The 26,381-nt window shown below is 45.5% G+C and overlaps 1 protein-coding gene across 1 annotated transcript in view; it reads right to left on the bottom strand.

Moving 5' to 3' along the window:
* T265_14080 (hypothetical protein) overlaps nucleotides 1-26,381 on the bottom strand; it is a gene marked incomplete at both ends in the record, with an annotated part of 39,977 nt that overhangs the window by 10,291 nt on the left and 3,305 nt on the right. The gene's annotated exons all lie outside the window — the stretch shown is intronic.

Genomic DNA, 26,381 nt, shown 5'->3' with positions numbered 1-26,381 from the left:
ATATATATATATATATATATATATATATATATCGCAACTTAAGTGTTGTTCCATTCAAGCTAATAAATCAGGTAGTATGAAATGAGCAAAAATATACGCGAATGGCTGGACTCGAACCACGGTGGAGCTACCAAAATTTTGGCATCATTCACAAGAACGCGACTTCGGACTCTGCTAGTGGGTTCAACCGACGCATTATAACAGTTGGTCTGGCAGATGAGCAAATCAGTATGGATTAGGTCGCCGCCGAGTGCTATTGATTCGATAAACGCATGACCACCGGTTCGAGTCTAGTCCCCAAAAGTTTGCTACTACACTCATGCTAAGTTCACTTGGGCTTTACATCGACGATCTCGTCATCTATTTCACAACAATCTTAACCAATAATTTTTCGGGACTTGGTCGATATCCACACCCGACCCAATCAAGCAATAAAGACCAACATATGAATTCCACCAAAAATGCACCGGCAACCACTTGAAAGTCAAGTAGCTAACGTAATGTAGAGAAGTGTCATTGTTGTCAGAGTGCCCACCCGGGAAGCAGGGGATCCTGATTCGATTCGTTATAGGTGCTGTTCTTTCGTTCAGACTATGAATACTATCACATCAAATCCAGCATTTAATGAATTCCATCTTAATTTACATCGGCTCTGAAACCGCTGCAACGATTAAAAATCTGGCGACTTCACAAGCATTCCTGCAGTGCATTATGGACAAAGTAAAACTGTGATGTGAAGAGAGTTACAGTTCGCAAAGTTCCATCGAAGTGGATAGCAGCACCCAACTACGACTAACACTACGTCACCTAAGAGGGTCGTGTCGTCCAATATCCATGACGCTGTAGTGCGTGAGACACAAGTTTGTGTCCTATCAAAATGAACGTCAAGAAACAAAAGTCGACTTGGGTCCAGCTGCTACAGTACCTGCGGATGGTCATCTAGTCCGGTTTGGTCACCCAACTTGGTGACATTTGAAAGACTATTGGCACGCCAAGCTGATGGCCCGTGATCACTAACTCAGCTCACCAGTAACCACTTCAAATCGTAGTAGGTGAACGAGAGGCTTGAAAAGCTAACAAAAATCACCAATTCGTCCCAACGAAACTCACCTGTAGTAGACTTGAAATCAACAGTTTGTATGCCTGACATCAGTCAGTATGGTGTCCTGTTACAGTCAGGCGATACGATGGGAACTATGCGAGTCTGAACTGTCCACGCAAAGGATCAGTCTTCGTAAGTGAACAACACAGCCTGGTCGGGCCCGATAGGTCCGCATCAAACTCTCATTTGGTAGTTCAAGCTATGCAGACGATCAGATTTTGTTTCCAATCCCACTAGGAAGCGCAACCCAGCTTAATGTGCATTCCGTAGCGTGGACAATGAGTGCGCATTTTTTGGAAAAGAGTCCGATCATAGCGAACAACAAACTATTCAAGTATGTCGAGTGGGCATGTCAGGCACGCCTGAAATAGGCTCCACAAGCGCGGTGGCGTTAGGCAGTGAACAGCACCAGCGACAGGAAGGCCTAACAGCTACATCCCACAGAAAATTCCTTTTTTTCGGTGCAGGTTATGATAATCTGTTCAACTTAAAGTGATGTTCTCGGCAAAAGCATGGGAAATTCAAAAGCAAAGGTAGTGTAATTTTTTTCTCATTGTCAACAAGTTTCATAACTGTAGTTTTCCAGTCCACGTTCTCGCAAATCTAGTATTTGTTCTAGGTTTGTTCACAAGTGCGTAGTAAAACGCACAGCACATGAGATTATCACAATGATGTTTGAATTATCCCGGGGTTCATCCTAAATTCTTAAAGAAGAAAAGAGGTGCTCTGAACCAGAAATGTCAGATTCTGAATGACCGGAACTCTGTTAGGCGGTTTGGGCGTACCATAGGGGTAACTTCATTTGACAGCCTAATGGAACTGGAGCATGGAGCAAGAAAGTTAACTTTTGCATGAACAGAATTTAACTGATAATTCCCTGACTGCTAACCACATTAGTTGGATCGATCAAACCATGTCAGAATTAACCAAACGTATGACGTTTCACGGAGAACAGGTCACTTTGTACTGAACGGAGGTATTCTTTACCTTTTTTGGATATACAAGATTGATAAGGGAAGCTTCTGTTTCCCACAACGGAATATTTTACTATCTGTCGAGACTGGGAGAAGCAATCGTTGATACCACACTCTTCCACCCAAAACACAGGAAGACAGTGGTCAGGTTGGGCTTTTGAGAATGCTTACGAAGGTTAATAAATAGAAGGGGCGGAGAAGAGAGCAATAGGATAGAATGGAACTGGAAGCAACAACGAACAGCAGGGAATGATAAGCCATAGTAATGGCCAGCAAAAACGGGTCCAGACGCATAGGTGTACAAAACGGCCTAAATGTGATCAGAACAATCATCATGACAAGGGAAGCTCCGTGAGTACAGCTCTTTTCTTCCAAAGAAGCCAAAAATCTGGCTGCAGACATTAATGTCTGTCCGGAGGCCAGCCGCTCTTAATAAACGGACACCACTTCGATTGGACGGATGTGTCACATGCAGGTTGCGGACTAAACGAAGGCATCTCTTGATTAGTCAGTGTCAGCCAATCTGGATCGAGCATCTATAGCTCGACGCTTCTCGCCCCTCACGAAGATTCTAGCGCAACCTTGTAGAATATTCCACGATAACCCTATAAATATGGCTGTAATAATCTTCTTTTGTCCCCACAAGGGGCCGTCTCACGCTACCGAGCTTTTTGACACACCATAATAGGCGGAGCAGGAAGCTAAGGACCCACACAGAAGTTGCACCACCGTCAACAAATCACAACGATGTCCAAATGGAAGAGGGCTGATAGATCGGTCGCATAGAGTGTTGAACACGTAGTGCTACTAATCATCTTAGTGGCACATACTTTGTGTGACAGTTTGTCGAAAGGATATACTTTACGGCCCAAATTGTAACACAAAAGTCTTTTTTAAGTTGAGTTTCCCGTGCCGTCGTTTTGGCGGTTACGGATAAGACAACATACAAGGCGCCTAGAAATCATGCCACGTAAAACTCGAAATTCCGGTGGGCACAATTCGCACATTAACTTGTGTATTGTAGCAGATTTCCTGTTGGGATATCCCCAAAACTGCCACAACATATTCAAGTAGGAACGTTGCAGCACTAGGTAAAAACGCCCGAGTGTGAATCAAAGATGAATAAAAGAGAAGTTCATGGAGCTCCGTCTACAAAGGCTGATTATTTGAACTTCAAATCAAAGCAGTTCCAGCCACCTATCGAAACAGCTTATGGTTCACACGAGGGCACCTGAGCTTCAGGAGGATAGAAGTAACTGGTATATCTTGGAGGCATAGGAATAAGGTTAGGCCAGAAGGGTGTCTCGGGGTGCTTAACGTTGGGCCAAGGCTGTAAATATTGATCCATGTGGAATATACTAGGGTTTGAATGTGAAGGGAGGAGCAGCCAGCATAAGCTTGAGAAATTTCACTGAAACGTGTGCAACGCATGGACCTAAGGTTCACTGTGCAAACGGTTTCGATGTTGATCACAACGGGGGAGAATTCGCATCCTCTCACACGAACCCAAATAGTGCAACAGCAAAAGTTTCACGATTCACAAACGAAATGAGAAAAAAGAGTAATGCATATCAAGACAGACCCGATTTTGGTATGCCGCTGTAATGCATGTGATATAAATGATCGATTTATTCACTCCCACATAGACACAATGGTGGGTAATCAGACGGATGGAATTCAGTGATTGTGTATATATGTGAACATGCACGCCGAGTGAATCATCGTAATGCTGACGAGGATTATTCAAATCGCGGCCTGTGTGCGTGTGCGCAGTTAGATCAAGGTCAAACGCTACGAAATAAATCTGCTCTTGGGGATATCAGGAAAAGTGGGTGAATCAGCCACAAGCTGACTAAGCTTACTGCGGCATATCAGTTCGCCATTGCACAATAGGGGACAGGCAGCGCTACTGTGCACATTAGGATGGTGGTAGCAAGGTCGGACAACATGGGGATAGCGAACAATCATTGGAATTGAAAAGACGGAGAGTCGCGCATGAAACCCAGTCCGCAGTTCAGATCTCACGTGTTCGTGTATTTCTTTAACATTTCGTAACTTCATTCAATCAGCAAGGACAGTCGCCATTTGTGCTGGCCAGTGGCTATGATTTCCAGCTAAACTGAGTGAATAATCAACTGATCGCTAACCTAAATGAAATGAGGTAACCAGTACTAATGCGAAATTACTGAAAAGAGAGCTTTGCAAACTAGAAGCCGGAAAAACGAGGATTGACTAAGTTGGTAACTGAAGTGGAATTATTCCCAAGACGATTGGTACAGTCCCCTAGCATTAAACAATGTAAAAAGGGAGCTAAGCAAACATACTGAAATATGACCGACACGTCTCTATCGAAATATGCAAAACGGTCAGGAGCTATGCCGGATTTGCGTTCACCTGGGTTAATTAGGTGCTACAGTTCCCAACAACAACTTCCACAATCTGCAAGCTAACGTGGACCGGTCGATGCTGCCAAGCGCGACGGTGGCATGGATCTGTCATCGCGGACAGGAAAAATGCAGGAAAACTAGACCAGATCGGCGATGGCATTACATGCAGTATACCAGAGATGACCAGCAAACTCAGATGAGTAGTTCAGAGATTTTTCGGGAGAAGAGGTGTAAACTATTGACCGAAACCTAGTAGTTGTTCTTTTTGACATCAGCGCTATCTTCGCCATCCTTCAACTATTGCCAATTTTCTCACCAAAGAGACGCGGTACAGTAAGGACGCTGATGTACGCACGAATGGGATAACGTCGAGAACTCTACTTTCAAAGATTTGAATTACTACCTTTAACCTACTGATCCGCTCATATTGACTATCTGATCATATTTTTGGTAGTGGATAGGTTCGCGGTTGACGTTCTTGGTCAGTGATTTGAACCGAATTTTTAGAGTCAGCAACACAACCGCTTCAAAGCATTCATCATTCCTCCGTTTTCTTTATTAAATAAGGTTTGTAAACGGATTTTATTCAGGCGCACGATCCCCAGTTAGATCTGACCCGGCAGCTTCACAGTCTCTACGTACTAACGGCCTAGTAGGCCTTTTCTTGATAACTAGGGAGATATGGAGGAGCGGAGACAGAAATCGATTCTCGTATACATTGTTCCCATCAGGCCACACACATGGAAACAAAAGCTAAGGTATTTGGTCAAATGGTTGCATGTAGAAGAATCATGGTCGAGGAAGATGCAGAAGTCAATGACAGATAAGATTATCTCTGGGTCAAGCATTCGAGCTTTTCTAATGGAACCTTATACCTCAGAAAAATGAGCCAATATACGCTGGCCAGAGGGAGGAAGTTGGCGCACACCTGCGTGTGAAAAAGGTACTGTTGTTTACAAACATGTAGTCTAGTTAAGCATCAATCTTCGTGCCAAAGTCGACTGTGTAGATAATACCATGAGAAGAAACGAGGCAACTGATGTGATAAGACCATCGGCAAAGCACAAGGCCGATCCAAAGAAGCTAGCAACGAAATGGAAGAAGTTTAAAAAAAGACGATAATTTACTTGTGGCAGCACTGAGTGGAATGTAGATGTGTGAGAGGATAGGAGAACCGGCAAAAACCGAGGTTCACATTCCAACACCAGACAGCATATGGCTTTTTAAGGAAAATTGTGCAATAGACGTGAATAACAGCATCATTCTTGCTTTACCTAGGCGCTGACTCCAACGCCATTGTTATCGTAGCTGACGTGTGGGACGGGATTAATGGACAGAGCTGTATGAGCGAGACATTTTCCATTTAGCCAAAGCAAATAATAGTAATTAAGAGTTTGGTCCCACAGTAGAGACTCTATTTGTACCTTCTGTCCTGATACAGAGGATAACAGTCTGACACGTTTGATGCTGAGTGGCTACCTCAGTTAGAGTATAAGTGACTGCCAGTGGCTACACGAGCAACAAAAAGATAAGACTTCCAAGTTAAACTCGTAAAATGCAGTCGGAGCTATCTTGGGTTATTTTTAGGACTCAGTCCTGTTCAATCGAACGAGTGGGTAACACCAATCATGTGAACCGAGTACGTGGTTTTCCGGAAGACCGGTGCCAGCAAGACTACCAAAACTGCAAGCATACCACTCTCATAATCCTGTTGTCTTCCAGTTTGTTCTGTAGTCTTTTAAGCTGTAAGCTTAAGTCTGTAAGCCAGAGACTGACCATAGTCATCCAGTAAGATAAGCTTCGACACTGACTAGCACCATCGAACAACGTATTATGCTTCATGCCCGAAATAGCATATAGCACCACTCCTTTGGTCAGGAAAATAAACGGGAGGCTAAGAAAAAGCCACAGTCCTACATGCAAGAACAGAAAGTACATCCAGCCATAAAATTAGGAGATCCACAAATAGTAGAACGACCAGACATGTTGAAGACTATCATTGCGTGAGTATGAAACATGCCTACGCATATCACAATTTTCTATTTTTTAGCAGCAACTAATGGGTGACCAGGAGGCCCGTAGAACACTTTTAATCAGTGAACGCCTACAAGGATCAATGTAACCGGGTAGCGAAGTATAGTACAAACAGTCAGTAAACATAAGGAAGAGGTACTAATTGAGGACAATCGGAAGACGAACTAAGACCGAAGATATCGCTCACTATGGAACAAATCACCATCAGCCTTAACCAACCGAAACCGCAGACCGACAACATCGACGATGTAAATTCACGTCACTTCACGAAAGTAGTACTACTATCAATCGAGTAATCCGATCAGAGGTACACATTTGACATAAGGGATTCACAAACCAAGGTTAAATCAGTCGTGAGTGTAACGAATACGAGAGCTTAAAACGTTTTCGTAAAGTTATTAGTGTTCCAAACGATGTGGACAGCAAACCAACAGGGCCAAAGTAAAAAGCGCCCGAAGAATGATGCGACAAATTCTGTCCTGACTGGGCACAGTGCCTATGGCTTCTACCCAAGCAAATCAACAGTGACCGAAACTGGAGCTTATGCATGATCATAAGGATGGTACCGTCCAAAAATGGTAAGCTTCGACAGCAATAAACCAGCAGTACCTGATGTAGCTATTTGTGATTAGCCGGAAATGTATGAGGGTGTCTAAAAGAAGCCACTGCGCTTCACTCTCCAAAATATGCCCACCGTGATTAAACCTCTGCTCGGTTGAGGGAGTTGTAAGATATACGCATTGATTTCTCCTTAACGAGAACATCCCGTATGTAAGAAAACTCGAAGGGAAGTCGGCTTACGCAAAAAGTATTTATCATGGATTTTCTCGGTGAGCTAAACTGCCTAAGCATAACCAATGTCGTCTCAATAGAACACATGTTGTGATGGGGTTTCACTCAGAAATGGACCCTCAACCTGGTTTTAACCGGTTGCGCCACAGAAGCACTTTTCGGAAATGAGTTTCACTCAGAATTGTTGTGCTGGTACTAGCAATCCCGTTCGTAAAGAAAAACTGTCACATCTAGGATAGCCTCCGGTTTAACGTGATTCAGTCCAGCAATCAGTGTACAACTACGGTTTCTTTACCATATTCCCGTTTGGTGGGCTCACCCGGACATTGCACGTAAGTTCAGGCATTGTTACTGAGTCACAATCACATGACGATATCCTTTGGTGCCGTGAAGACAGCAGTGGAGAAATCTCGAGGGTTGTTGGGTGAGGTACTAATCTGGTAACTTGGATTGCAGGTTACAGTTAATGGTCTGGAAAAATTAATAGTAAAGGTAAAACGGACCAATCGGGCCGGGACCTACCCATCACTTTTGGTAATTGAGATTAAAGCGTCTACTGATTTTTGAGGAATAATTATTCCGCAACTGGCTATTATAAGCTTTGAATTTGTATTCCGTATTTGCATCGAGATATTTCTCAACCATTTCAGCGTTCAGGGCCATAGGCGGCTGTGCAACGGCACAAATTTCTGCAACTGGGCAAATTCTAAAAGAGCCCTTGTTTCCCATTGACTCGCCGAGTTGATTTAATTTGCACAGTATGCTGTAATTTGGCTCGCCTGTAATGACTTGCGGATAAATGAGTGTGTACGTCCTTCTACCTTACTGGTCTTACAATCAACCACCAACGTTTAAGCAGTTGATTTCTACACGATATGCACAACGTGTGCCCGAGTCATCCGACAACCTGCAATGAAACCGCCTTTCAGTTTCACTCGAATGGGAAGTCAATTTCACCGAGATGCACGACACAAAGAATATGACTGGGTCCATAGACTCTAAACTGAAAGACATTAGAATCTGATGGAATGACTGTTCCCGCAGAGGCACTGTTATGAACACTGTTATGACACATCGATGCATAAGTCGGGTATTTTCAATACCTTTATCGCCTAGCTCTCACAGATCCAGTTGATTTGGCATATACACATGGGTTCAAAATAGTTGCCCTTACCAATGGATACAGTTCCGCACAGTTTTGGTAGAAAAACCTACTCGGCTCCACGAGTATCGATGATATAATAAAGTATATGATCACCATTTTCCCGGATTTATTCGAAATTTCCGACTCTGGTGCACAGTATTTTCAAAGCATAACTAAACTCCGGTCCTGGTCGTTGAGGTCTGCCTTCTTCAAGGCTTTCAGCTCCTTCTGGTCGATCCTAAGGCAGCAGGTGCAGCAGTCCAGATGCACACTTCACCACTACGGGAAGCGAAATTCGCTTGTCCTTCAGAAATTTGTCTAAGTTTCAGTGAATATAGGGACAGTTGCGTCCACTGAGGCGAGATAGGACAAGTGAAAATGAAGCAGCGTTCAGCAGTAGTTCACTCAAACGAGGGCTCTCACAATATCGGAAGACGGCCGCATGGCTATTTCTTCCGTAAAAATAATCCAGGCGTTCTAAGCTAGCATACAAATGAAACATTAAAAACATGTCTCAGTCAACGTCTGGACTAGTCTTGACACACTATTTTCACCACAAAAACAGACAAATACGTATGGGAGACGAATAATGCGAAACAGACGGTGTTCGAAATAATAGCATAACGACAGACACGGGAATCAATACCAGTCGGATGGTGGATGAAGCAGTCGGGCAAACTACCTGGTCTAATGCTCGCTGTAGTACAAAATCTTTGTTTCTGTACGTTGAAGTTCAACATTAAAAGATTGCGCCAATAAAATACCTGAATCGGCGTATTCGCATACCGTGATTTACCTTGATGTATATGGAGGTTCCAGGTGTTGTGACCATGAATAAGTCGAAAACCTGAGTCTGGAATCAATCCCCTTCTTGCATAGGGATTCCCTTTCTGGTGAAAAAACTGCATTTGAAATTCTGGAGTTGTGATCAGAGATCGTTGTGGTTTATTTCAGTAAAAGCCAATATCAGATCACGGAGCAACGAAGCGGAGAAATGCGAGGTTAAAACATCCCATGTTCTCCAAATGGTAACAAAGGAAAATACGATTTACACTGTTGGATGGTAAAACCCATTACAATTCAAGCTTGCTAGGCCGAATAACCAAATGCTATAAAAAGGCGGCTTGGCAAGGAGATCATAGTAATCAGATTGCTTGATCACAGGTTACCTTGACTATGACTTCCAGGGGGATCAGTAACACGGACAGGTGAATGTGAATAATACCCATTGGATGGGGAATTTTTACGGTATTTTGGTGCCAAACACGCACCACTTGGTGTAATAAGAGTGAACTCCAATCCTAGCACGAAAGTTAATTGAGAAGGCAGGACATCATACGTCGATCTAAACTGGAAAAAACAGGCAAACAGAGTACGGAATCCATCACGCCAAAAGCTTAAAAAGGCAAACGTCAAACAATGCGCTATAAAGCTAGACAAGTGCAGCAGAACCAAGTGTAGTTATACGGCGGTGGGAGCTGGAAGAACAAACTTCGTACATTTAATAACTTAAGTAGATGCGCTCATAAACCCGGACCACCAACATCAGCAAATTAGGCTGGATAACCAAAATCGCTCCTCAGCGGTGAACGAATTGGGGATAAACCTGGAAATTCAACCAAGCGTAACCTGCCGCGTGCGTCCTAATTTCTAGTTTGGACAACTGAATTTTCCCTTGCAGTGTTTTTTTCTTGACATCGCACACTCACTAGACTTCCACGAAAGACTTTTCCATGCAACTGAAATATGTGGACGGCATGCCCATTGTCATACACCAAAGTCCACAAACCGGTCATATGTGACTTTCTCAACTCGACCCGACCAAGTTCATACATCACGCGTTAGTTCAAGTATGACAGGACTCAGTTTCTGGATGTCTGGTATACACACAACCGAACTCGACATTAGGCTGGTCAACCTATCGCAAGTGTGATTGGAATGGATAAAATCCAGGTTTCTACAGCTCCGGTCTCAGAGCACAAACATCCAACAGTCGGTACAGTCTACAGGCTGGAAGCTGAGTTTCAGTTTCTTAAAGGAATGCTTATAGTCCCAATTCCGATAAGTCCAGACCTAACGCTGCTGACGTAAGGTTCGACCATGTCAGCAAGTCCAAAGGGGGGTAGTCAGACCAAGAGCAGAGAAACCCCGTACTACGAATAATCGTGCTACGAGGTAGTCTGGGAGTAAAGTCGTACTGTACTCTGTGATAGAAGTAGGGAGGCAGTAAGGTGTTTCTCAAAGGCAATCAGCATATCCATATTTGTGGAAGCAGCGATGCTGCTCTCCCCCGAGGAAGGACGAGTTAGAAAAGGTTGGACTCTAAAACCCCACACTCCGATCGCCCAACGGTTGACCGTGACCGACGGCGCATTATCTAATACAGTCGAAATACTTTTAAAACCAAAGAGCACGGTGCTGCTCAAAAGGCACCTGCTGTGCGCAGTCGCATCAGGAATGAGACAGTAATGCCTTATTCACTGCACCCTCGGGTTAGGCCAACCCCCTGCAGCCGAACAGGTCGGACCGTTGGGTCGTCAGCTCCGGCCAGGGTCTCCACAGAAAGCCCTACTGTCCATTGCCCTGTGGGTCAGACTCAGTCAGAAGTTAGGGCCATCTTCCTACATCTTACATCTTCCCGCTACCTTGTGAGATAGACTTTTGAGATACTTTCTATACAGGAGCTTTTAAGACCCACACTCTGTGTCAAATTAGCAAACAGGCAGTGCTTGCTGAAATCTTTTACTCCCTCAAAATTGATGTATGCTGTGCTTCCGAAGCACGCATACAAGACCCAAGCGTGGTTATGAGTCTCAGAACATTAAGGATGAACTGAGTTCTTTCACAGATCTTTATCCGTATGGTTGGCGACCCAGAAGCGATGACTAGTTGAATATATGGAGTGGGAGTTGCACTCAGCCCCAGAGCTGAACGCACTTTGCTGGATTGGATTCGGTGAACAGTCGTCTTTGCGCCGTCTGGTTATCTATGCCACCCGACATAAAAAGCGGTGCCTGTTTGTAATGCCGGCATATAGCCCAACGGACTGCAGTTTTGTTGCTGAGAAGGGTACTTTCTATCGAGAGTTATTCATGCTCATTTATCGAGCAAGAATCACTGATATCATTATCCTTAAGGGCGATATGAATGCCCAAGTCTGAGCCCATTGGAACCACATCTGAGCGGTTGATTCGGAGTTGACGATCGTGGCAGAGACGACAGAGAGCGCATCATGAACTGTTTCCGTCTGAACGTTCGCACCGCGTAACCTGGCAGCCACCAACTGCAATCAACCGTTAACTTGGATAACGTGTCTCAGAACATTAAGGATGAACTGAGTTCTTTCACAGATCTTTATCCGTATGGTTGGCGACCCAGAAGCGATGACTAGTTGAATATATGGAGTGGGAGTTGCACTCAGCCCCAGAGCTGAACGCACTTTGCTGGATTGGATTCGGTGAACAGTCGTTTTTGCGCCGTCTGGTTATCTATGCCACCCGACATAAAAAGCGGTGCCTGTTTGTAATGCCGGCATATAGCCCAACGGACTGCAGTTTTGTTGCTGAGAAGGGTACTTTCTATCGAGAGTTATTCATGCTCATTTATCGAGCAAGAATCACTGATATCATTATCCTTAAGGGCGATATGAATGCCCAAGTCTGAGCCCATTGGAACCACATCTGAGCGGTTGATTCGGAGTTGACGATCGTGGCAGAGACGACAGAGAGCGCATCATGAACTGTTTCCGTCTGAACGTTCGCACCGCGTAACCTGGCAGCCACCAACTGCAATCAACCGTTAACTCAGTTGGATAACGTGACTATTAGCCAGCGGTGAAGAGGCCCAATGCACGACTACCGTTCCTTCTGGGGCACCCAACTTGAGTCTGATCACACCACGGTGCGTGCACGCCTCGCAGTTCGCTACCCTTCAGACTATCGCAAGTCTGCAAGAAGCCTGTCAATCTACCATCTTCGAAGAACTGCCATAACTCAACGGTATCAATTTGAGTTAGCTCAATGATCCTCTACAGTAAACTGACACTGTACTGATAGTGAGGACGTGGATGTAGCACACAAAATGGGGAACGAGCTATCTTGGCGGCGTTCAGTTTTATTTGTCTGACTTTTGCGATACAATACATTGACCACTAGATATAATCGAGATCGTTAATCCTGATTGATGGCAGGGAATCCCTAACTGCAAACAACGACGGTGCACGCAAGTCCCTTAAACGCCAAAAGAAGAAACAGAAACCTCGGGAGATGGAGGAGACTTTTGCTACAGGATACAGCCGTGCCCTATATCAACTGGTACAGCCGACCAGCTCTAGAAAAGCGATGGTCAGTGAAACGATAAGTGAAAGTGATGGCTCATTAATTCACTCGCAAAAACGTGAAATGGAAAGATGGGCAAAAAACTTCGAAGAACGGTTTAGCTGACCTCATGCCACAAGGTCTCTGGAGGTAGTGAATACGGGCGAATGACATGTAGACCTTAATCGCCTGTCGGAAGAAACAAAGTACAAAATATCGCTACTGAAACGTAAGAAGGAACAGAGACCAGGTGGTTTGTATCTGGCTCACTTCAAAGATGGCCGGGAAGCACTAGTGACCCATCTAAAAAAGGCCATTGGTGCGATATGGAGGCGATATGGGGCATGTCAACAATTATTCCTATCTTCAAAGAGGGCACACAGACGCTGCAAAAGCCAACGTGACATGACCCTGGTAGCTGTGACATCGGTGTTCTCTGGTCTTATCCTTCGAAGGTTGACTGAACCCAGGGAGAGATAGATCTACGAAGAATAAGCTGGGTCCCGTCCTGCAATAGGATGCGTCAGTCACATTTTCGACCTCCGGTAAAGTTTGGAACCGCAACACTGCTTCCAGCGACCAACAGTGGTTGTGTTCCTTGTTTTAAAAGCTGCCTTGGATCCTGTGGACCTCCGGGCACTATGATAGTATCTACGGAGCACTGGTGCCCGCCTAAATTATTAACTATCAAGGCGGCGTACGCCAACTCCCGTAGACGAGTGGCAGTTTACGAGAGGTTCTTACACGAGTTACTATATCAAGTGTTGCCAGGCGAGACTGTCCTTTCACTCTTTGTACCCAGCTTTGCAATTGATATGATCATGGAGAACTAACTACCAGCCTTTAAAGCCCGTCAGGTCGAAGTGCTCCAAGGGTATTCGTTCACAAATATCGAGCACGCAGACGACACAACTCTTCTTGTATCTGACACGATTAAAATGCAGACAATATTAAATAATCTAAAAACCTTGCCTCATGGTCCTAACCAGTACACGAACAATAGAAATATGGTATTCGGGCAACTTTTTCTTAAACATATTGAGCATATTGCTCAAAAATAACATCCAGCACCTAGATGATCCTCCCAACAGGATTGCGAAACAAGTAATTCGTTGATTACGCTAGATAGTGAATATTCGAGTTTAGACTAATTCAAAGACTAATTTCCACATTTGCATCTTAACTGCATCAGCATGACCTTACAAAAGAAAATCATGTACGAACGGCTATGTAACGATGCTGTGTGCCCATCGAAATAAACACGAATAAACACAACTACTTTTGGCAGCAGAACTTAAACACTAGAATGTGTTCAGCAAAGGCTTCAACAAAACATTTATTAATTAATGGTCGTGAAGATGAACAGCATACTGACAAGCACGGTCCACTTAAAACCGAGTCGAAATGTTTCTTATTCAAAGATGAGTCCGGCGAACAGCAAAACCATAATATACTTTCAATCAAAAGCCCGGTTATGTTTTGCCATTCTGGAACCAAGAAGTGCGGCCCTGGAAGAGAAAGTGTCGACAACATGTTCCACTCAAAGGAACGACCCAAAAGTGTCTCAAGAGCTAAGTTGTTTTTCCAAGGTCAATTTACTAGACCACAGACCATGTATTTCTACGGTCGAAAAAATAAATGTCCCACATGAAACCGTCGCACGGTTCAAACATCAAAGCGGCCCATGGAAGCGGTGGCTGTCGGAAACGATAAGAGCTCACCATTACCCCAGGTAACAGCAACTCCCCTTCGCACACTGTGTGAGAGAAATTAGAAAAGAATCCTATTGCGCCCTCTTGATGCCTAGATGTCCCGACGAAACACGAGAGCAAAGAGGACCAAGCCTAGATGAGGCCCTGTATCAGAAGCCTGTAGCCTAACCTCTGAATTATTCATAAAACCGTATTCTTCAAAATCACCACGCCTTTATTTGGTCACGAAGTGTAAGCATTTCAGCCTTAGTTGGCACTGAAACCGCGCACCAGAAAAAAAGACGGGAAATATTGCAGGACTGCTCAGAGATAATGAAGTGCATTCTTAACCTGGAAAGTGCACGGTTTAAGTTCACCTTGAGCTTCTGGAATGTCTCTCTGGGTTCGAACAGCCTAGTAGCCACGCATCGAAATAGCATGAACTACAGTGGAGTGATTCGGCCGTTTAAGAGGTGATCACATTAGCTCAAATACTTGGTTTGTAACACGTACGCCAATCAAACTGTTACAGCCGCAGTATATCGTTTCGGTGGGAGCAAATGGTTGTAAAGGAGATGTAGATTTGAAACGTTCTTTTGAGCGCTAGTGCAAGAAATGTGAAATAACACGGGTATTACTGGCGATTCAGGAAGCTGGAGGAGAACATTGTGTATGCACAATTCCTTCAATAAACCGGATGAATATCTTCACTGGACACTGCCCATTCCAGTAAAACTCCTGATGCATCATTGCATCGATTGGCTATCAATTTTCGGTCCTAAACCGATGCAGTCAGACACAACGATTCTGTGCTCAATCGATTTCTCCCTCGATCCAGTTGGTGTGACTGCTGAGGCTGCATTATGGGGATTTGGGGTATGGCTTAAAAGTGGGCTGTAGAGCTGTCCAAAACTGCAGGAAGTAAATTACGCCATGTAGCACACTGGACCATCAAACTAGATGCTTCCCACATTCTTTGATTAATATCACCAGCGTCTTTCAATTGTATACTTTTTGAGGCCTCCATAAGGTTGAGTTCTTTCCTAGTATTTGACTGAGGTTTGCTGCCACAGGTCGAGTCATCAGGATAACCATAATTGGCAGCGTATTTGAATTTCATGTCCACATCGATTTGGTGAGCGCACAAGTTAAATCCAATTAAAAGTAAACTGGGGATAAATATATGTAAAACTGCGAGAGGGCGATGATACATGCTCACCTAGCAAGACGAAAAAAGCCGCTAGTGGACTGTTGGCAATCCTGATCGATCTTATCACACTAGTTGTAGATAAAAACGATCCGACGGCCTGAAAATCAGTACAGCTGGACCCTAAGGCAAGACATTCGATCAAAGAAAATCCTGAACGAGAGATTCATCTAGGGCTTGGCTGAACTTCCCCTCCACACCAGTTCCATATCAAACAGGTTATGAATGTAGAATGTAGAATTTGCATCCAGGTGAAGTCCAAAAAATTCGGCGGACACCATCAGCTGATGACTCTCCAAAGGGGTAAAACTAGGCGGAAAAGTGAAACTGAAGCAGCTCATGGCGCTGATTTAAAATAAAGAAACGACACACTTTGCTGATTGATGGTGCGATCAAATGCCTGTGAGAAATAAAGGCTTCGGATCCAAAGAGGATGAACATCTTGAGATACGATGTCATACTTCGAGAAATGAGAATGCCACCAATCAGGGCTAGGGTGCGCGCACTAGTGTATGGTGAGATGCATAAAACGTCCGTTCGTCATCGTCATCAGATGTAAAAACCTCGTACTTGCCACACAGTGGTTACAGCTACCAGTTTCGTTCACCGATGATTTGGGTAGGTAGGGTAGGTAACTTTGCACCGGATGCAGTAGTTGACATACACTGTGTGTAAACACATGGGTTTAAATGGACCTTTCATTGGAGATATTGGACAGAAAGGCATTCACTGAAGGCAACAGCTTGGATGCATGAGTGCTTTTGTGGGCGCGACTGATCATGTCTGATGGTTACTCTAACCCTCTAACCCTCTGGTATATGAAGTATATGACCTAATCACCGTAGCCTGTCTGGTACGGTCAGCTGGCCTATCAACGGGAAGGTCCTGTCAACCTTTCTACCTGCATACACTCTGCTGTAAACAGCCAAGTTAATGTTACGCTGGTGTCATACGTGTAATGGGTCAGTAAATGCCGTTCTGACCTTCCCAATTAGGAAAATTATCCTGCCCTCGCAACTCCGGCTAGACTCACGCAGTTACCCTGATAAACGAACTTATCTACTACATCGACCGGTTCATCTGCAAGTATGGGGCTGGGGTTCGATGCCACTCAGTGACACTTTAAAATTTGCAGGTGTGGGGCGCTTACCGAACTGCGCAGCAAAGTTGTTTATGTTAGCTAAAATAGTTTGCATTTACAAAGGGCCTGATCCAAGGACAGTATCGACGGCGTACTCGATATCCACGAGCCCAGATGTACTTCAATCCCCGTGGTTGTAAAGGTAAGGTAGGTAAAGAAGACCCAAGCAGCACACCAACTACGAATTTAAAGAGAAGGGGCGACAGAAGGCACCCTTGCTTGTCACCACTCGGCGTGAACTTAGGATGGAATTCGCCGTAGACACGTACCCATCCATGGGAGGCACATAGAGCCTTTAAAGAGGCAAGAATTTAAAAGGAACTTCCTTCATCTTCAGACTACTGAACGATCTGATTATAACGGAGTCAAAAGCAGATCTAAGATCGAGGAAAATGGCCACTAATAATAGTCGGAAAGAGTTCCAACACCGATGTGGCCCGTCTCGGTGTCCCTATCCATATAAGTATGGAAAGTTGAACCAACTGGTTTCACGATGTTGGTATCAGCACATTCCATTTGGTTTGGAAATAATGTCGTTAACGAAAGCGGGAGAACTGTGTAGGTTCAGGGTGAAGCCCAGCTTGACTCTCGCGAATCTGACTCTCCCACTGATGGATCAACCCACGTAGGCATGATGGGTAGCTGTATCACGTCGGATAGCGGCAATGCTGAAGTGCTACGAATGGATTTTAGCAACAAGTGAACTGCTACTGCTCGATGTCAATGGCGTTCAGAGAGTCAAAGACTGTTTAGAAGCGTAGGCACTTTAGAATGGTTGTGGTGGGCTAGAAGTAAGTCCCTTCCCGATCCAATTCAACCGGTTTCTTCACAGTAAAGCTGTGCGGCAGTGAAGCATCAATGCTGTGCTGCCGATGATGAAGATGACTCTGTCCCTGGCCTCTGATTCAAAAGTCCGTACTACGAAGAGATGGTTGTTGTCTTTCATTCTATTCCACGGACAAACAATCCGCCTCGTTACAAGGAGCTGACACTGACGGAGGACTCAGAGATTAAGACATGGATGCCCAACTCTTCACGGTGCTACGCAGAGCAGGTGTCTGGAGCCACATCAGGCTCATGACAAGGTTTATTTGTTTTTCAACCAATTGGATAATAAACCGGTGGCCAAAATCAATAGTTGGATGGTCGGAGTGGGCGGCTTTAGGATAGACATTCGCTGACTTGAGTTCCTCGGAGCAAGGCATCTTAGCTGCTTCAATAAACACGGGAAAACACCCCACTGATCTCACATTCCCGTTACAACTAACAGTACGACTCTATCAGCAGACGCCTCGTAATACGACTTCTCGATTCTTCGTCGGATTGCTTCCGGTTGGCTTTCCGAACACGGTTGAACTTTAGGGAACTGAAATAAAGCCAAGGTAGCCCTAAAGATCATTGCAGTACTGAAGACCAACCACAATGACAATATGACGGCTTTAGGTCGGGAAAGGTTCTAGACTGTAGTAAACTAATACATGCTACCGGTTGTTGTCCAATGTCTCGACATTCCTTACCTGCATAGTCAAGTTTTCCATAAGACAGGTGGCTATTTAGGAGGCGATGTGTCTCTCGAAGTGCAAAGAGAATTCCAGGCTTCGTCATTCTGAAGTTCTAGGAGGCGATTTTTTTTCCAAAAACACTGTACCACCGTGACTCTGTATTTGCAGATATCAGAAAGTGATTGCCACAAACATAAGCATGAAAAGCATTATTTAAACAGGTAGTTCGACTGAGCGCATGGAGAATTGTCTCCCCTTCGACAAGTGCTCGGAAAACGATATATCTCGGGGTGCGTGCTCCCCGTTAAAATTGCACCATCTCTTTCGTTCTTTCTAGCGATAGAACCTTAAACTGTTTCCCGACCGGCCACTGAATCCCATACAACCCTATGCTTGCAAATTTGTCATTCAGGTTTCTACTCTCACGCCACATCGGCCGTCGCGTGGTGCCATTAGCCGGGTCGCCTTACTTGCTACATACAGCAGGGGGGTAAGCGCAAACATGCTACTGTTGACGCCTCCTTACTGACACCTTCACGTTTTCCGTCTTCCACCCTCCCTCGCCCAAATTTAATTTATCCGCAGGTCCCAGTACGAGGACTGACCGTTTTGCTTGCCATGCATCACACTCAGCTGCAGCTCCTGTACGTCCAAGTTCAGTTACAACCCTAAACAATTCGAAGTCTGTTTTCAAACCCCGGAAGCCTGTCTACTTAGCGACCTTCAGTGTTCGCAGGCTGGAGCAAGCGGGCCAATAGGTGGCTCCTGCTCGCACGCTGGATTCCCTCTGCATTGACGTGTTCTTCCACAAACAAGGACACAAGTACTGTGATCGAAATAACTGCCCCCTCGCTCTCTTCCAGGTTCCGGCTGCGTACCTCTGCTGATGCAGAAGCCGCTGCAGCTGGATATGCTGGGGTGGATGTTATATTGAGCTACCGAGCGGAAGCGTCTCTGCCTGATTAAATACCCGTTGATAGGTGCGGTTCGTTTGACGACATGTGAGAGAATCTAGAGAAAGTGGGATTCATCGCACCTTATTTATTGTGTCTGCTTACGCCCCAACTGACTGTAGCGCTGAATCTGTCAACGACAGTTTCTAAGACACCCTAGATGCCCTTCTACAGCAGGCTAAAAGCTCAGATATCGTTGTGGTTGTTGGTGATGTGGATGCCCAGATAAATAGACTAAGTGCTGCTGAGGCCCGATTGCATGGTTGTCTTGGTTTGGACACGAGACGAATGGATAACGGAGGCCGCTTACTTCAGGAGTGTGCCGATCAGAGACCGTTCCTTAGCAGTACGAATTTCCGGGAGAGCGGAAATCGTTTGATAACGTGATGCCCACCAAAAAAAAACAGTCCCCAATCCAAATAGACCACATCGCCGTCAGTTATCGGTGGCGAGGGTCGATCACGGCCTGCCGCTCCTTCTGGAACATTGGATCTGAGATAGAACCTTGTCTTTGCTGGAGACTCGGCGACAGATTCCACCTGGCCGCCACCACAACTCCACGCGGCGCATCACCCGACACCAGGTGAAAGTGAGTGCCCGTGCAGACCGAGAAGCTTGGTGGACCCGAAAGGTTGAAGAAATGGAAGATGTAAAGAATGCTGGAAACATTCGCAAACTGTTCTGCTTGATTCATCCGACTGGTCCTCGCAAACATGTTGTCAGTCAAATAATCAGAAACAGACATGAGTCCCTGATATGGAGCAAAGCCGAACGTTTGGACCGCTGGGCACAGTACTTCGAACAGCAATTCAGCTGACCATCTGCTACCTCCATTCCAGAAACCTGGCCTTCAACAGAAAGATGGACCGTAAATATGGAGCCGCCTTCAGTCTCAGGAGTGTTCAAATGTATTTCTCCACTCAAGCATCACCGTACTGCTGATCCTGACAACCTTCCACCTGCTCTTTTCAAGGATGGTGGGAATCAGCCAGTGCCTGTCTGGCCTATTTGGGTCTATTTGGCAGAGGGGGACCGTCCCAGATAACTGGGGTGAATCGATAGTAGTGTCCATTTTCAAAAAGGGCACACGCAGTTAATTTAATTACCACAGAGGAGTTAGTTTAACGCCTGATGTGACAAGGCTTCCGGTGTCACTGATTCTTCGTCGTCTTACGGTGGTACACGAAGCCTTGACTCGTGAGAATCAACCGGGATTTTGACCGGGTAGAGGCTGCGTTGACCACATCTTCAAACTCCGTCAGGTGTTAGAGCAACGCCACATATATAGACGACCCACAATCCTGGTATTCCTTGATTTCAAGGGTGCGTTTGATTCTGTCAATTGGTCGGTGCTGTAAACCACACTTGCTCAACAGGGTATGCCCCAGAAGTTTGTAAGCATAGTCCTACCCCTATATTCACATACCCCTGGGTGGGAGAAAAGTGGTGTCAGACAAGGATGTCCACTCTCTTCATTCTAATTCAACTTCGTCATTGATGAAATAATGAGGTGAACACTGGACGGTCTTCAAAACTGCGGTGTTCAAATTGTTGCTGGCGAGAGCCTTGTCGATTTGGAGTAAGCAGATAACATCGCCCTCATCTTTGGAAACAAAAGCGAAGCACAAACCTTGTTGAATAAACTGACCACCATCATACCACCTTTTGGCATGCGCCCTGCACCCTCAAAGTTCAAAGTCATGCTTCAGAACGTGATATCTGCGAACATACCCTTCACAATTCAAGGAGAATCACTGGAGATTGTGGAGCACCTTATACACCTCGGTAGTTGTATTAGCTCTAACAGAAGTGTCTGACGAATTCAGTGCAAGAGTCTCAAAGGCTCGAATCACGTTTGCTAATTTGCGTCAGTTTTGGTGTCAAAAAAACAGCTCACTAGATCTTAGGGGTCGTGTGTACCAGGATACAGTAAGGGCTGTGTTGTATGGGTGCGAGACATGGCCTCTGCGGGTAGAGGATATGAGGCGTCTTCAGGTTTTCGACCATCGACTCCTCAGAAGCATGGCTGGTTTCGGATGGCGTCAGCGTATTAGTAACGAGGTGATTAGAAAGCGGTCATTTGGTTGTGCTGTAGGCACCTTAATCCGAGAAAACATTCAGCATCATCGACCACGATGGCTCGGTCATGTGCTACGCATGCTGAAACACCGTCTACCGAGACGAGTGGTGTTCTCCGTGTCTCCCTCAGGATGCTGTAAACCGCGAGGTGGACAGAGCATGACTTGACAGAAGGGAGTGAAAGAGACTACGAGGAGTTTGGGTGTTGTTGTTGTTGTACAGCTTCAAGGATATGGTCCTCGTGACCCCACGTGTGCTTGGCTGAAGACGTTGCAAGAAATGGCGGCTAATCGATATCAGTGGCCTTCGTGCTGTCAGTTTCTTCCCAGATTGTCTGACTGAGCGGTTGGAGGTGTAGGCACCTCTCTCTCTTTTCTTTCCACTCTAGGGATTTTATAATGTATATATATATATATATATATATATATATATATATGAAAAGAAAAAGAAAGCGTTCATCTGTAGCACCCTTCCGGTGCCTAACTGCCATGCCACCCGAAGGTTGCACGAGGGCTGGGATACTTCCAGGTTGCCCAGGCCTAGATGGGGGAAGTCGAGTGGCAGAGGTCGGGTTGGAACCACGGACCTTCCGGTCAGTAAATTAGCGCTTTAACCACTTGGGCCATCTCGCCCAACCATATTTAACAAAGGCAGCAAGTTTGGATGGTTTGGAAAATTTGGTATGTGGACCACCTTCGATGGGATGGAAGCTCGGTCGATGGCGTCGCGTAAGCGATTGGTAAAGTTTAGATCGGCGGGAAAGGACGAAAGGTCAGAATGCTGGTATCGACAGCAGGGTAAGCGAAAATGTGGTACAGGATGACGTGTGCACAGTGTAATGCGACCGTTTGTATCCCAGTCCAATCACAGTGCGAATTTCGCAGCATTAAACAGAAAGGTTATGTTAAGATGACGAATTTGTGTGGGCAGGATACTAGCCGGTTGTCCATATGAAGGACGAAGGCTTCACGATCCTCTAGGAGCTTCAGTCCGCACTGTGGCTAGAGGTCCAGTACTCTGGATAGCTGGCACGTGCATAGATCTGAACGCCTGTCGGTGGGCAGCGTCTCGCCCGATATTTGTCCCAAGTAACAGACCAAGACTGCTTCTAAACCGTCCGCCAGATGTTTGAATTCAGAGTCTAACCATCGCCTCTGCACAGGTAATTAGTTGTCTGGAAATATATATCTACGCCGCTCAAATCTACGAGTATGTCTTTACCACCAATCAGAACGTCTCCAAAAGTACCCACACCTCCAAACCGTAGTTACTCCACAAGTGGTTGCTGTTTATACCGGGAGATCTTCGAGGAGGCTGGAGGAGTGAAGAACATCCTCAAAAGTTTGAACCAATCCAACAACGATCTATCTACGTTTGGCCAGGATCCCGTTTCTTTAACCTGTAAGCGTCAAATAAACTGTGAAAGTTGAAAGTTCTTCAGCCTCTAATGTGACAGCCTCAGTTAGTAGACTTATTTTGAAGATTTAACGGTTTAACGATTTAGGCCAGACCTTTGTTCGCCTAAGCTAAACGCCAAGTCTACGCTGATTCAGCTGGCCCGGTTGTATATTGTGCCCTTCCAATAAATTTGAACTGTGAATGTTGTAGGGTAGTCTGTAGTCTTGCTACTTGTGCAACGCTTACTGTGTTCGAGAAGAGCATTCAAAATTATGCTAGGTTGTATACCATGTCTTTCACGACTATGCATATTCACACAGGAAACCAAGTGTTTCACGTTTTCGTTTGAAGCGCCTCTACACCCGAAATAACTTGCAAAACAAAATGAACGCGAATGTTCGGGCTGATAACAAGTTCCGCAGCAGTCGTTATTCCCAAATATTTTTGCAGAGCAGATGCTGGTCTTCTTTCTTATTCACTCGGGGTCAATGACGGTCACATTCAAACCAAACTCCTTGGGGGTGAGATGACTGGTTAAAACGAGAATTTACTGACCAGAAGGTCCGTGGTTCGAAGGCGGACTCTGCCACTCGACTTCCCCCATCTAGGCTTGAGCAACTCGGCAGTATCCCAGTCCTCGTGATTCCTCCTGGTGGCATCGCAGTTAGGCACCGAAAGGGTGCTACAGCTGAACGAATTTCCGTAGATTCAGGGACATACCGCTGTGGCGCCATAGGTGTCTTAACTTAGAAAACGCGACCTGAACCGTGCACTGACCACATTCGTCACACTACAATCGGAAAAAAACAGAACTTCCATGATGGGTAAAACGCTCCTTGGGTTGAATACCACATGACTACTTTGTGTACAACGCACGCCAAAGGGCGAGATGACTTTTGTCAACTCATACAGAAATACCTGTGCCTTCTTCTCTGCTTTGAAGGCGAGAATGCTGTAGCCTACATATTCCAGATTGACACACGAGAACTCATTATGATGAGGGGCAACTAGAGACAACAGTAAATTCACTCTGTTTCGGCGGCCTTGATGTATGCTGGTGTTGTCAGTCCAGCCAAAAAATTATCGATGAGGCTCATCCACAAGTGCACCTTAAAGTCTTTTGATACCCTATGCATCCGTAAATAAAGATCACAGTCGATGATATGAACCAATCAGTTATGTTACTGTTTACTTAACAAGTGCACAGTCCTGCACTTTTGCAGGATTCGAGTGACAAACATTTCACGGCTTACGTCCTTTTCATGAGCTGAGTAACAGAGAAGAGCTGCTGTTGGTAGATGGTCTCTGGTTTGTTCGCGGGTGCAAACGTTTCATCACCAATCGAGGTTACATCATAAATCCGTTAGGGTTCTTAGCGGAGCCTATCGACCACCCCGTCATCGGCTGTTGTCCAGCCATCGTAGCACATTATTTGTTGAGGTAATTCAGACGTACACTTTGAAGTCACAAGTACTGCTGGTAGCATATCGCGGTAGCAGAAGGGAGAACGGTCTGAAAGTTGTAGCAGCTGCCAGCATATTGCTCTTTAGACTCTGCGTGCGCCAAAAAGTTGGCTACACGCCCAAAAGCTTTGAGGTATGCATATATCGGCAGCATCACATTTGGTCTGATGGCGTGTGAAATTGTGCACGTGCGACAATGCTGGTGGTGCTGCTAGAACTGGCTTCAGCGCCGACGGCCTCAACTTTTAGGATTCGTAGCAATTAAGATTGACCAATCCCCACAACCTCATTATCAGGAGGCAAACGAATGCTACACTGAAACCAGTGTCACAAGAAAAATTAAGTTGATACCCATGTTGATGTATAGGTTCGTATTAGAAATCACACAACCTATCGTAGTGTCCACCAGCCGCAAGTCCGGTGTGGAACCTCCGGTTGCTTCCGCGGTGCAAGCTGTGCGGGAATTTGGAATACACGGCCCAACCTAAGTCACCGGGCCGCTCTAAATATAACACGGAACCATACTTGTTTAATTCTGGAAAATACTATGACTCGACCTCGGGAATCAACGGTGCTGAAAAATGACATACACGGACTCCATCAGATACTGACAACTCTGAGGGGGCGGAACTTCTCCGTTTTATCAAACGGATGGCGCTCAAACGAACCGAACCGCCGTTTCTTATCTACAAAACTCACCAAAGAGCAGGTTCCCGTGATGAACACATGGCAATACTGAAGTGTAGCCTCGCCCATCGGCTCTCGGGCTAGAAATACTACTTGTTTGTAAACCGCATCGCAGGTTGCATAAGATATTCGGCGGAGAGCGTGCGCCATATAAACAATCTAACTATAAGTGTAAAAGGAGTATGAATCACTTACCTTGCGGTCCACGGAGCATACTTTAATGCCACTGACAGAAACACATAGCAACACGTTTTTGCTTCGCGTGAAGGTCTAAAAAGTTATTTGTTCCAGTTATTGAAGCGATTTGATATTGTATTAAGGAAAAATAAAAGCACCCGTACCCGAAGTGTTTCTAATTCCTTGTGTACCTTCACGGTGCGGCCATGGTGCTCCGTTCCTTCAACGGGGAATGAACCAATGTACTGTGCGAAAGATGAATTACGGCAGACTAACCTACCAGAGCATACCTATATACCGTATCAAGGTTTTCGGTATGGTTCATTCGGATGATCAAGGACCGCACTGGTCATACGGCACACGATAGGCCAGACGAACAGCTGTCTGAAGAGATGCACCGTACCCGCTCGTACATTCCGCTTTCAAACCGAAGCAGAGGTCAGTTCAGCGCTGAGCTTAGCGGGTCCGCAGGGGTCCGTAGGGTGTTGTAGGAAAGGAATTTCAAATCCACTGATTGACGAACTGATATAAAAGCCGCAGTCTATTGACACACCCAAATTGAGTTCACCGAAACTATAGGGTTTTCGAAGTTGCTATTTTAATGGGGAGTTAGTCTAATCAATTTGCACCTTCCCGTGACATGTTGCACGTAGCATTTTGTTTAAGTGAGCGAAATGTCAAGGTCATTGACCATAGCAGATTTGCATTTTTTGCCGGTTTACGCGACATAAAACACGAAATCGCACTTTAGTATATTTTGGCGTTCTTCGATGTTCCTGAAAAATATAATAACATCTTAAGAGTGTTTAATGCAAATGCCACCCTATAGGAACAGTCGCGGGCGTTTGTTTACTTTAGATACCTCAGGCTTACAGAGAACACTACGCGTGTCTATACTCAGCCCCAGCGTCCTCGCCACATCCACTCTTGTCAAGGAGAAACTACGAACAGCCTCTAACCGACTTGGTCTTCACGGTGGAGGACATTCGTCAACTCTTGCACAAGATCGAAGAGTTCTGCGCATTGGGACCCGACGAGGTCCATCCGAGGATCCTGAAAGAAACGTCCTCCACAATGGCAAACCATTTACACTTGGTGTTTCGTCAGTCGCTTGACGAAGGCCGACTTCCCCCTGCTTGGAAGGAAGCGATTGTCACGCCAATATACAAAACTGGTGACCGACTATCGCCTGGCAGCTATAGGCCTATAAGCCTCACTAGCGTGCCGTGCAAGGTGATGGAACGCATTCTGAAGCGAGCCATCCTAGATCACCTTACTTCCAGCAATCTGATATCTCCAGCTCAACACGGATTTCTCCCAAACCGTTCTTGCGT

Source organism: Opisthorchis viverrini, assembly GCF_000715545.1.
Source record: "Opisthorchis viverrini unplaced genomic scaffold opera_v5_139, whole genome shotgun sequence".
In the NCBI taxonomy this organism is placed as follows: Eukaryota; Metazoa; Platyhelminthes; class Trematoda; order Opisthorchiida; family Opisthorchiidae; genus Opisthorchis; species Opisthorchis viverrini.
The sequence above is the reverse complement of the archived record's forward strand: the minus strand, read 5'-3'. Positions and strand labels throughout refer to the sequence as shown.